Raw genomic sequence first — 14408 nt, forward strand, 5'->3', positions numbered from 1 at the left:
TTGGGTACGGTACTACCTTTGGTACCTCTTTGTTTTTTTTAAAAAAAATCTCCACTAAATTAGGTATCGATAACGGTACGATACCGACAGTCAGTTATCTATAATACCAAAACCGTAATACCGCAACCAAAAACATAATACCAAAACTAAAATGAAACAAATCAGCCATAATATAAAATTCATTTCCTTTTCCTTTTTTTAGCTTATTGCTTCCTCAAATTCTATATAAAAACAAGAGAGAAAGTTAATACATATTATTTAATTATATACACGATTACACAAACATGAAATAAAATATATGAATACACAATATATGAATATACACATATAAATTGAGAATGAACATATTCAACTAATATATATTTTGTTTTGAAAATCCCGCTTGAAAGTTAAATCATAAGTGTTGGAAACCTAATAAAAGCCCCTACATATTCTAAACGGGTACCAGTACCCGTAATACTCGTACTTGTACCCGTACATGTACCTGAAAATACCCGTACCTATAATCAGTAAATTTGTGTACCCATGCCCGTACCCAATAGACACGTAAAGGTGCAGGTAGGGTACAAGTACGGGTACGAGTATTTAGGAAAAAAACTCATCCCTAATTTGGATTAATGTGGGTGATTTGAGCAACGTTTAAACTGACTTACGTCTGTAAAGGTGTGCCGAATTGCATTACTTATGTCTTTGCAAAAAATAAAACAATGTCTTGATTTATTTGGAATGAAAGCAAAATATTTTATACAACAATGTCTCGGTTTTAAACATCGTTTTTGGATACCAAAATGGTTGAACCGGCCTTGATTCTCGCACATTTTAATTATCTTGTTTGATAATTTAAGTCGAATGATCCATGAGGCTAAGTGAAATAGGAAATTAAATCTAATTTGAACACTTAGTCCTTAATATCTTTTATATATAGGGTTAAATTAAAAAAAAAAACTGCATTATTCCACTTCCTTTTTAATCGATGTAAATTAATAGCATCTATGGTGAAACTATTAATTCAAATAACATACTTCAATAATGTTTATATGTTACCCGCTAAGTTTTTCAATAATAATTTTATTAACATTAAAATAGGATTTCAAATGATAAGTGTAATTACCTATATGTCATTAGTATATAAAAATGACTCAGAAGATTGATTATTTATGCAACTTACTTTAGTGATGCACAAAGATATGCTACTAAGGATATTGGTGTTGCATAAGGTTTTGATAGGTTAGTATTGATAATAAATTTGTGATTACCTAATTCTAGGAAAAGTGTTAATTTGATTTTAATGTTAATAATTTTTTTAATGTATTGATAAGTGGATAATATGCTAGAATCATCAATGTCATGAGGAATACAATTCTGTAAATGATTTGAGGTTTTTATAAGTTTTATTTTATTCATAATGTGGTGTGTGATATTAATTGGATTTAATTTTATTCTTTTGATTTTGTAATTTGAGTTGTGATATAAATTGAAGGACTAATTTTGTAATTTAATATTAGAGGAAAACTAAAAAGAACGTGGGTATCTTGTTTTATTTAAACATTTTATATTATAGTTTAAACTTGTATCTTTGGCTTGTACTTTAATGCTTCACTAACTTGTACATTTTAATTTACACGTTCGTTTTGGAATTTTTTTTATATCGAAACGACGACAAAAATGAGCTCATCGTAAAGGTAAACTCCATTTTTTTCCTGGCATGATACACTAAACGATATAAGAGAAATACTAAAATCAAATAAGTTTGAGGAATATATGGATAAACATGAGGGGTTGAAGAGTAACTATTGCTTGAATTTACAAAAAAAGAATAAAGATGGAGGGAAAAAGATGAAATTACATGCTTACAAATCAAATAGTCCGTAACATGATGATGATTAAAAGACATCTTTACCCCTTAAGATTTTAAAATTTATGCTTCAAGAGTTGTATCTAAGGCACTGAGTTTGGTACCTCTTAAAATTTAAAAGGTTTATAACTCATGTTTTATATATAGTCACTACAAAAAAATGTCATTTAGTGGCACACATTTTTAATAGCATTTAGCTTTTGTGCAACTAATCTAGGTTTTTAGCGGCACTTTGCGTATGTCATCTTTGCTTAAACACATTATCAGTGGCACTTAGTTTTAATGCAACTAATTTATGATTTTAGTGGCACTTTGCGTATGCCACTAAAAATCTAGCGTCAAACGTTTTTAATGACATGTAGCTTTTGTGCCACTAATTTAGGTTTCCAGCGGCACTTTATGTATGTCATCTTTGCTTAAACACATTTTTAGTGGCACTTAGTTTTAATGCCACTAATTTATGATTTTAGTGGCACCTTGCGTATGCCACTAAAAATATAATGTCAAACATTTTTAATGACATTTAGTTTTTGTGCCACTAATTTTGGTTTTTAATGGCACTTTGCGTATGCCATCTTTGCTTATAACACATTTTTAGTGACACTTAGTTTTAGTGCCACAAATTTATGATTTTAGTGGCACTTTGCGTATGCCACTAAAACTCTAGTGTCAAACGTTTTTAATGACATTTAGCTTTTGTGCAACTAATTTAGGTTTTTAGCGGCACTTTGCGTATGTCATCTTTGCTTAAACACATTTTCAGTGGCACTTGGTTTTAATGCAACTAATTTATGATTTTAGTGGCACTTTGCGTATGCCACTAAAAATCTAGCGTCAAACATTTTTAATGACATTTAGCTTTTGTGCCACTAATTTTGGTTTTTAATGGCACTTTGCGTATGCCATCTTTGCTTATAACACATTTTTAGTGACACTTAGTTTTAGTGCCACAAATTTATGATTTTAGTGGCACTTTGCGTATGCCACTAAAACTCTAGTGTCAAACGTTTTTAATGACATTTAGCTTTTGTGCAACTAATTTAGGTTTTTAGCGGCACTTTGCGTATGTCATCTTTGCTTAAACACATTTTCAGTGGCACTTGGTTTTAATGCAACTAATTTATGATTTTAGTGGCACTTTGCGTATGCCACTAAAAATCTAGCGTCAAACGTTTTTAATGACATTTAGCTTTTGTGCCACTAATTTAGGTTTCCAGCGGCACTTTATGTATGTCATCTTTGCTTAAACACATTTTTAGTGGCATTTAGTTTTAATGCCACTAATTTATGATTTTAGTGGCACCTTGCGTATGCCACTAAAAATAGTGTCAAACATTTTTAATGACATTTAGTTTTTGTGCCACTAATTTTGGTTTTTAATGGCACTTTCCGTATGCCATCTTTGCTTATAACACATTTTTAGTGACACTTAGTTTTAGTGCCACAAATTTATGATTTTAGTGGCACTTTGCGTATGCCACTAAAACTCTAGTGTCAAACGTTTTTAATGACATTTAGCTTTTGTGCTACTAATTTAGGTTTTTAGTACTTTGCATATAGCATCTTTGTTTATAACACATTTTTAGTGACGCTTAGTTTTGATGCCACTATTTTATGATTTTAGTGGCACTTTATATATACCACTAAAAATCTAATATCAAACATTTTTAATGATATTTGGCTTTTATGTCATTAAATTTTTATTGATGACCACGCGAATGTGTCATATTGAACAATTGTCAAAACCTTAATATCCACTAAAAGTTAACCAATATAAAAAGTATGGATATTATTTATAGATTAAGTTAAAATTAAAAGTACATATATAAAAAAAACTAAAATAAAGAAAAATACACAAAATGAATAAAATAAAATAAAAAAAGAAAAACCACACATGTGGGGATCGTGATGCTTGTTTTACTTAATAAGAGAGCTCGCTCTCGAGGTAGCGCTTATAGTGGCATTTTTTTTGTGTGTCATTCATTCCAACAAAGTTCTTTAGTGGTAACTTTTTGATTTCTTATGACACTTTTTGTGTGGCATTAAATGGCATTTTATTTGTATTGAGCAGAGATAGAGATAAATATAAATTTGTTTTTAAACATGATTCATTGGTTTAATGAAAAAGGTAGCAATAGTTTATGGTCGTGGGTTTAATATTTTCATTGATGGTGCTTTTTATTTTTTGTACTTATAGAAAACTTCTTTTTTGTGTGATGTATAAATTTTTAACGTTTTATTATTATTACTAGGATTGAATCTATGTGATACACGGGTGATTAAAAACTTAAAATAAAAAAGTTAAATTTAATAATATACATAATAACATATCTTATGAAAGGTCAAGTTATTTTATAAAAGGGAATAAAAATGAGAAGGATTTATAGCAACACAAAAAAAAGTAAAAAAAAAATAAAAAAAAATTAATAAAAAATCATAACTCAAAATTTAATAAAAAAACAAAAAATTAAAAACACAAAAATGTTTCATTGTCTTTCTCGTTCTAAAAAACGACACAATGGTGAGTGAAAAAAGTCGTTGTGTCTTTTTGTTTATCATTGTGTTTTGGGTTTATTATCATAATTGATTATGTCTTTTTTCCTTGCATTGTATATTTTTTTTCTTTATATTGTGTTATAAAACTAAACATTGTGCTATATTGTGTCTTTTTTTAGTTATAATTGTGTCTTTTGTTCATTTTCGTCATTGTGTATTTGATCTCGGCATTGTGTCTTTTCGTCATTGTGCCTTTGATCTTGGCATTGTGTCTTTTCGTTAAATTTTTTTATTTTTTTGTATTTTTTAACGGGAAAGATGGCAGAAAAATTTTAGTTTTTAAAATTTTTCGTTTTTTACTTATATTTTGAGTTATGATTTTATTGTAATTATTTTTTTGAATTTATTTTTAAGAGGTTTTTTGTGTTGTCACAAATCCTTCTCACACTTCTCATTTTTGTCTCCCTTTGTATTTAACTTACTCATCTTATGAATTCACATAGATTAGTAAGAATAAATTGTATTTGTAGTTTAAAATAAATTAAAATGGAAAGTTATGAATCTATACCAATTAAGAAAAATAGACGGCTAACATCAATTCATCCTATTTGAGTTGGTAAGTCACACATTTTAAAAGCAAATGTAGTGAGTTCGATTACCACAAACTAAATAATTTTCATTTATCATTATGTTGGGAAATTGTAAAAATGAAAGCTTGTACATTTGACAGCTTATGTGGAGGGTCTAATTGAATGACACATGTGAAGAAATTGTATTGCTATAATTGTATAGGTAGATTATTATTATTATTTTGCTTTGATCCATAGTGAATGAAAACGTAACCTATTTGATTTCGGAGACCTTTTTTTCTATGTTGGTCTTCAGGCCAAAAATTTTATGGGATTCTCATAGACCCATAAAAGCAATTTCAAGCATAAAAACAGAGTTTGTTGCATGGTACCGTTTGAACATATGCTACATCTATCGTTTTTCACAACGGTTTGTTCTCTTGTTCATTGCGATGTGAGTTGATCTTTTGCTTCAAGAATTGATCGACGCTTTCGAAATTTATAGGTTTTTGATTTCTACTTATTCTTATATTTGTCGCCCTAAGGAAATGATTATAACATCATACGTACGTCTGAATGCATATGAAACCAGTTGCTTTAACATTTTGTTTTGATGGCCAGAGATTATAATCCACATGACTATTATATAACAGTTTTGTAGAATCGTATATGGATTAGGGCTTCATTGGTTCACTGGTTGAGTTATATAATGTATATCTGTATGTGCGTGTCTATATTTATATATAGTAGACAACTAGCTTTTATCCCCCGTATTACGGGGGGTGTTTTATATTGTTTGTTCTAATATTTATTTATTTTTTTTAATTTATATTTTTTTAATTGTATGAAAGTTAATAATATACTTATGGTTTGATGATAAGTTGTTTCACAAATAAATGAGATGTTATAACCCGGTTTAAAAACTATATGGTTTTGATGAGAACCAAAACCCGTTTATATTTTTTACTATGAAATTGGTTTTTTTAATTATAAATAATATTTATGAAAGTTAATAATATTCTTATGGTTTGATGAGACCCAAGACCCGTTTATTTTTTTTACTATCAAATTGGTTTTTTAATTTAAATAATATATATATATATATATATATATATATATATATATATATATATATATCTTTTTTAACATAAATAAGATATTATTTTTTATTATATCCTATTTTATAGGATTTTTACATAAATAATTTGGTGAGAATAATTTTTAATTTAATGAGATGTTATAACCCGTTTAAGGAATATCTGGGTTTGGTAAGACCCATACCCATGAATTCGGTCAAATGCATGAGAAGCCTCCATTTAAAAATCAAGCAAATCTGGTGACTCCAAAAAAAGGGATCGCGACCACATCGCGACACGTAGGATTTTTATATCTTCGTTTATATATATTATAGATTGAATATTTTCCCCTTTAACCCACTTTTAAATGGGAAATTTCCTAAAATAGCAATATTTGACCAAACTTTTTTTTTCAAAAATAGGCTTGCTTTACAAAAATTCTCCAAAATATCAATTTTTTTCTACTCAGATCCGACTGAATTTTAACACCGTCCGACAAAATTTATGAACTTTTAATATCGCGCCACGTGTCAAAGTTTTAATGGATCCAATGGAATTTTTTAACATTTTATCGCATCCGACTGAATTATTCATCTTCCACCTCTCAAAGACTCAAACCTTAAAACTCCATAACCAACTTCCATCTCCATCTTTCTTATTTCTTCACAAAGTCAAGCAAATAAATAGTGCAAATCGCTTAGTTTTTTGAGAAAAACACAACCACAGTCTTCAATTTCACTCTATAGCTAAAAAAAACCCCGAATTAAATAATCCAGGGTTCGTCGAACAAATTAAACAATTTTTAACATCCTGAAAACTTTCATACCAAATTTGACAATTTAGGAAGTTGAGGGACCAATTAGTCATTTAGCTAAAATAATTATATAAAACTCTCATGAGATGACTAATCGCAAGAAATCGACACGTGTCTGATGACTAATCGGATGAAATCAACATGTGTCCAATGACTAATCATATGGAATGACATGTGTCGCCACATGTCAACTTGAACGGTGGTGAGCGACGGTCCGAATGAGGGTGTGAGTTTCAACTATAAATAGTGGTCATGGGATGCTCATTTGTGACATCCCAAACACCAAACCACTCTCATTTTCTCGAAGTTTGTGCCACCGAGTTGGAGTCCCGACGTTACTCTAAAGTTTCAACGTTTCATACCCGACATCCTACGTATAGTCAAAGTGCTTCTCGTTCGTCCTTAAGAGTTATACCCATTTTAAGGTAAGAGTTATGTTTAAGATATTAAATTCATAGCTTAGATTTCAGTCGAGGGTATAGCCTAAACCATGGAAAGTTATATATGTATTTATGCTTTTTATTGGTTTATAAAAGTATACGTTCTTTATTATTAAGAAACATAAAGTTTGGTATACAAAGGTTATTTTCAATTGACTTTCTTCTAAAGGAAGAAACTTTAAGGCCTATTTCATGTAGTCTTTCATATTTGTTTACAATGTATCGTTTATGTATTAGTTAGCTTGTTGGACTTGTTCTTTTGTATGTTTGGGCCCAAGGCCATTTATATTTGAGCCCATTGGGCCGTTCATAATGAAAGAAAAGTGTATGAGATTACACACTATATATAGAGTGTGTAACTCATACATAATAGGGTGATACACCTTTTGTCAAAAACCTTATCCTTAAAACTCACAAGTTCTCTCTTCTCTCTCTCATTCTCGGCAATAACAAATACCAAACAAGATCCGAGATCTCGGTCCTCACTAGTGATTTCCGCTAGATAGTGTAGAGGTTGATCCAAGATAACTAGTTATTGTGTTGTTTGATCTGGTCACGGGACCTACAATTGGTATCAGAGCTTTCGGGATCTACTAGTTGTAGATCTTGGGTCACAAACTTGGATTTTGGTCTTGTTTGTGTTAAACACGGATTTTCAAGAGTTCTTGTGGGTTACGGGTTATTCTAAGCTACAAAAGTGTTCAAAAAGTTCATAATCTTCAAGTGTTCAAGCTTTGTGTTGAAGTTTGTGTGTTAAAAGTACAAGAAATTTGTGTTAAAGTGTTTAAAAAAATCTTCAAAAAGTGGTGTTTGAAAGTGTTAAGATATTGGTATTTGTGAAGATCCATAAAGGGTCAAAGTTGACTGAAATGACATTCATCAAAAAGGAAATCTCGAAAAAGATGGTAGGAAAGTACACATTGTACTTTCCACAAGTACAGTTATAATCGAATTGAATGGTCAAATTCGAATCGAATCTCTATTCGAATCGAGTGTGAATTGTAATCTAATCGAATTCAAATTGATCAAATTGAATTGCTTGTTCTAATCGAATACTCTGTGATCTAATCGAATAACAGAAGTAATCGAACTCAGATTCCATTCTAATCGAATCAGAACCTAATCGAATCGAATTGCCATTCGATTAGATTAGAATCTTGTTCAATTAGACTAATCTGTTTGATTAGATTAGTGAGCCATTCGATTACTTTTTTACTTAAAACTATTTTCACTGAATCTGCTCTCCATTCAATTACTTTGCATTTGAATGCATTACATTTGATTACTCCACACTTGTGTTTTTCAGCAGAATCTGTTGTTTGTGTTTCATTTTGAATTGTTTTAAGTGATGGCCAATCCAATGGAAGAAGTTAAAAGGGATGATGCTGTATAAGGTTACATGATTTTTGAGAACGAAGCTGGAACTACCAACAAGCTTCCAAAGTTGATGATTTGGGATAATGATTTTGAGGAATTCAAGTGGCGATTTAAGAACTATATTCAATACTTGACTGCATTCTTCTTAGATCCCTTGAACAAAGTTCATACAATCTCACTACTACTACTGATGGTGAAATTCCTAAGCTTCCTTTCGGCTATGATGACAATGATAGAAAGTGTTTTAGTGATGATTAAAAGGCCTTTGGTGTTCTTAGCGTTTGCCTCTCACGTGAAATTGCTCTAACATTGAGAAATCACACCACGGCTAAAGGTCTTTGGGATGCCTTGGTGAACAAGTTTGAAGGAAATATTGAGATGTGAAATAACAAGAAGGGAATGTTGAAGGGAGAATTCAACATGTTCAACTATGTACAAGGAGAATCAATTGCTAATCTTATTTCAAGATTTGAAACTCTGATTACTAAGATCAATAGTGTTGGTATTAAATATGATCAGATTGAAATCAATGACAAGCTACTCAACTCCCTTCCTTATACCTGGAACAACAGTTTCATCACAATTAAGAGAACCACTAATCTTCAAATTACCCCTCTTGCTGACTTGACTTCCATTATCAAGTCATTTGAAATGGATGAAAAATTAAGGATGGGTAATCACATCAGTTCTCTTAATCAAGCTAGAATAGCTACTGGATCAGGTGTAAGCACTGCATTTCTGACTCAAGCACACCCCATTGTCCAAACCGCTAATTATGTCTTCAAGATTTCTCCTGCACCTCAAGCATCATCAAGCTCAAGTTCCTTTCCAGATGCAGTTGACAAGGCTGTTTCATACGCCCTAAGAACTCATGGGATCAAGAAACCTGCAAGCAATCAAGCATGCTCTGCTCCTCAGACCATTTCTCCTGATGACTCCAATGTGGCATTGTTTCATGCCTTTATGGCAAACTGATGGTCGGGCAAAAGTCGTGTATATTATTATATTATTTGTTTAATTTTAGTTTAAATATTATGTGAACTTTGGTACTTCAAGCGTGTTTATATGTTTCAGGATACTTAACGTTAAGGACGCTTATCGGGATGAATTACGGGCTTGGAACGAAGATATAGAAGACTCATGATGATTGGCACGCTTTCCTATGCAAAATAAATGAAGAAAATAAAGAAAATTATGTCAGACGCTTTTAGCGCGGTGCTAAAAGGTCCTGATGGTGATGTCAGCGTATCTCTAAGATCATCAGAATTTTGAGTTTTTAACGCGGCGCGAAAATCACACCCCTGGGATGTTAGCGATGCGCTAAGATCCTCCTGACGGGAAAAATAACCCTAACCTTGATATAATCAGTTTTCCAGCCCCCATTCGACCTATCCTTCATTCCTCCAACCAAGTACAAGCCCTAGGACGATTTTCCACCATCCCGAAGCCTCCGGTTCATCCGTTCATCGCATGCTTTCATCTTCTCATCAGATAAGCGAATCCTTCGTGATGCCGATGTCAGGCTAAAACCATTGTATTCACTTTAGGCTAGGGTTTTGTGTAAACTAACTTTGATCAGATTCTATGTTTTGAATGAGTATGAACTTGATTGATTGTTTTTAATCTTGTTTTACATTATGAATTGATTGTTTAAACAGTTTATGATTTTGATTATCAAACTTTGCATCACTTATCTGGTTGTGTTCATCACATGTAGGGTTAGCTCTTATGTCATTGAACCAGTAATCGTTAGTTATTGCATAAAATTGGTTTTCATACATTAAACTGGTAATTGGGTAAACCGGAGTTCAGTTGTGTCAACAATTCGGTTAGGGTATCGTTTGTCCTCACAACCCAACTGTTAGGTTTAGTAATTACTGCGCAATTAATATTAAAGAATCTGTGATTAGTCGGTTATCACTTTACCTGAACCTGAAGTGAATATTCTCTCATAATTGTTTACAGCTTTAAAAGTAATCGTGTGTTCTTATAATCATCTTTACAAACTGCTTGACATCGACTGTCGGCTTTAGTTAATTAATTAATAATCATGAACTTTACTTGCACTTTTCACTGATTCCATATGGAGACGACCTTACTTACCCATACTAGTTATAGGTATTTAAGTTTTATAAATACTTGTTTTTGATTAGACCACGACATCTACATCACAAACCATGAGGAGTTATTGCAAGGAAAGTTGCTTCCTCCTTCATTTGAGCAAGGAAATCTTCCCGAGATCAACAAGAAGGATCTCAAGAAAATGGACATCAAGTATCAGATGGCCATGGCTGTTCACCGAGCTACAAATTTCATGAAAAAGTATGGGAAGAACAATTTTAAAGATTATGATGGAAAGAACATTGGGTTTGAGAAAGACAGACTACGTTGCTACAACTGCAACGAATTTAGTTATAAACTGTTTTACTATAAAATTGTAATTTAGATCAATGCATATGTAAAAATAGAAAATAAATTATTTTTTTCTAGAACTCACAAATATAAATGAAGCACCAATCCAATGATGGTCGTCAATGATATCAAGATCACGGAGATGTCGGATAATAAGGGTGCTAATAGACACTACAGGAAGCACACTCCAAACTACTCCTCAAAGTCAAGAGTCCCAAAAATCGGTCAAGGAAGTGGATCCAAGGGAAACTTCGAGTCGAGCTCAAAGGCCATGATTACAAGAACTGTTGATTCAACTTAACCAGATTGGGAGGATGACCAATTTGAAGAGCTGAAGAATCCTCTGACCTCTGCTGGAATGGCCTTCACTGATCAAGCAAGCACCTCATCAAGCCATGTTGTTGAGTCATCTGCACCTACTTCTGTCATTCCCGAGGTACACAAACTTTGCTCACAAGCTTGTATTGATAAAGTTATTGTAACGATTCCGGCAAATTCAGGTATACCCTAGCCGGAATATACCATTTATGTGTTATTTAATACTGAATATATAAATTATAATGTGTTTATACGAGTATATAAGATTCACAAGTATGAATTATACTCGAATGTACAGCTAGTCGTATTGGAATTACGATTAACCGATGAACGATTATTGAAACCTGATCGAATCGGGGATTACATTATAGACGAAATATATGATGTTTAGTAAGGTTTACGAAGTATTAAGGCTACGGGATAAGTGAATTATAGCACAGAAAAAGGATTTCGATTTATTGGTACGTCGGTACGATAAACGAAACCTTTAACATCAAACCAAGCAAGAGAATATCGATCAAGCCGAAAAAGATGCACAATGACCGACAATATGATGTGTTGAGTCAATAAATGTCATGGTTTAAGTTTTTAAAGTTTTTTTAAATCGGTTTTATATAAATTTTATTTTTAAGCCGAAAAACGACCGTTTTAGCCTCGTTTTAAGCCGAATTAAGTGTTTAACCGAAAAACGAACTGAACCAGATTATCCACAACATTATCCGGATTACACAATCCGAATGTGTGGCCAAAATTAGAGATGTGGGCCCCACCCCACACCACTACTAGGACCGATCGGTCCCCCATCACACACATACACACTTCATTTTCTTTTTTCTAAAATCACAACTCCACATTTCTCTCCATCCTTTACACATTCAACCAAAAACCTTTGATTTTTAAGAAGATCCACAAGGTATAAACATGTTATTATGGTTTGATCTTGCTTTTTAATTCCAAGATCTTGAGAAAATGAGGTTTCAAGTGAAAAATGGGTGAAAACCCGAGATGAAACCGATTCTTGCATGATCAAGTGATGTTTACAAGTTATACAAGGGATCTTGGTCCAAGAAAGGAGTTAAAAGAGTCAAAAACGAATTTTTACGGTTAAAATCTTTGTTTTGATGTCTTAACCGAAACCATGAAAGAAATGGCTTGATTGTGGGTATAACTTGCTTGGTGTGGTGTTGTTGTGCTTGTAGGTGTTGTATCTAGTTGCTAGCAAAGGCTAGAAAGTAAGATCTTTGCGATCTAAAGCTAGAAACACAAGGTAGTTCGGTTTTTCGTATGATTTGTAAGATTTGGACAGATTGTGGTAGACTTAGAGTTGAGTCGTGAAATTTCACAGAGATGATCTACACATAAAATATGAGATCTGTGAAATTTTGGTAATTTTTGGATAAAGGATGAATATTTGGTGAATTTAATGCTCGGTTTTGGCTAAAAATGGTGAAAAATAGCTAAACATCATGAAAAATTCTGGAAAAATTTAGATAAGCTTTTTATAACATATAAAAGTCACACACAAAATTTCAGGTCCATTGGAGAAGTCTAAGTAGGCTTTTCGGTAAAACGAGTTCTAGGGTTTTCTAGCTCGGTTTTGGTGAAAATGGCATGAAAAATGAGATTTTGGTTCTGGAAAAATTACAGGGGACTATGTGGATGGCAGGGGTAATCCCAGAAAAATTTGGGATTTTTCTAAGGTCATTTGGTATTTTCGACATATTTGGTGTTTAAATGACGTTTAAAAATAGATAAATAAATGTTAAATATAGAAATTAAATCTGGAAATATTTTATAAAATTCCTTACTGTCAAAAACTGAATTGTGCAAAATTTCAAGATCCGAGACTAAACGGATATTTATTTGTGCTAAATGGAACTTAAAAACAAACTTTTAAAGCTTTAAAACGTGTAAACCGGCAAAGTTCGCCTAAGCGAGCTAACTGGTGTATAAAAACCTTAAAAATGGACTATTTTCATGAAACTAAGTTAATCAAGTAAAAATAAATCATCCGAAAATAATTCGGATGATTTGGGTAATTTACCCGATTTAGTCGTTTCCGGTTATTAAAGACAGAAACGGGCCCCGCGGCCAAACGGGGTGTCTAAACCGAGCTCTAATTTCACCACTTTAATTAAAATATCAAGAACAACTATTTTCGGGTCGTATGTGGCCAAACTCACTTTGAAAACTTAAAGACGAATAACCGTGCTAGGCACGCAAAACGAGAAAAACAAAACTAAGGGTAGATTTGACTAAAGAACTCTAAGTGATATCACAATCTAAGTCCTGAGAAGTGTTTCGGGGTTAACATTGTCCCCGGATCGGGTACGGTACTGGGTTAACAGTGTCCCCAGACGTACCGGTTAACACGAATTTAAGTTATATTAATAGAAATTGTGTAGTAACGACTTAGGGATCGTATTACAGATCCGGACAGGTAGCCGTGCACAGTATTACATCTTTGCTCACAAAAAGGTGAGTTTCACGAGCCCCTTTTTATTGAACTGTTTTAAATATTTTCCCGGGTCGGAAAGCATGTTTTTATCAAAGTGTTTAAGTACATGCCGATCGCATGGAAATGATTGTATTTATATAATGTTTATTGTACGGGAATCGTACGGTAATGTATTAAGATGGTAATTGTCTGAGTTGCTAATATTGTAAGGCCCGAAACAGTGTTCTGGGTTAACAGTGTCCCCAGAGGTTATTAAATGTATTTCTGGGTTAACAGTGTCCCCAGAGGCTATTAAATGTATTTCTGGGTTAACAGTGTCCCCAGAGGCTATTAAATGTATTTCTGGGTTAACAGTGTCCCCAAAGGTTATTAAATGTGTTTCTGGGTTAACTGTGTCCCCATAGGTTATTAAATGTGATTCTGGGTTAACAGAGTTTTCACTTGTAGGCTCAGCATAATTACATCATTAATTTATGATTATTAAAATGATTTGTCATGGTTTATTTAAATTAGTGAAACTCACCAACTATTCGTAGTTGACCCGTTTTCTTTACATGCTTTCTAGGTACACCCAAATTGGAATAAGTGATACG

Source organism: Bidens hawaiensis, unplaced genomic scaffold (genome assembly GCF_021521415.1).
Source record: "Bidens hawaiensis isolate Kalapana, Puna unplaced genomic scaffold, B.hawaiensis_p1.1 tig00056863_1, whole genome shotgun sequence".
In the NCBI taxonomy this organism is placed as follows: domain Eukaryota; kingdom Viridiplantae; phylum Streptophyta; class Magnoliopsida; order Asterales; family Asteraceae; genus Bidens; species Bidens hawaiensis.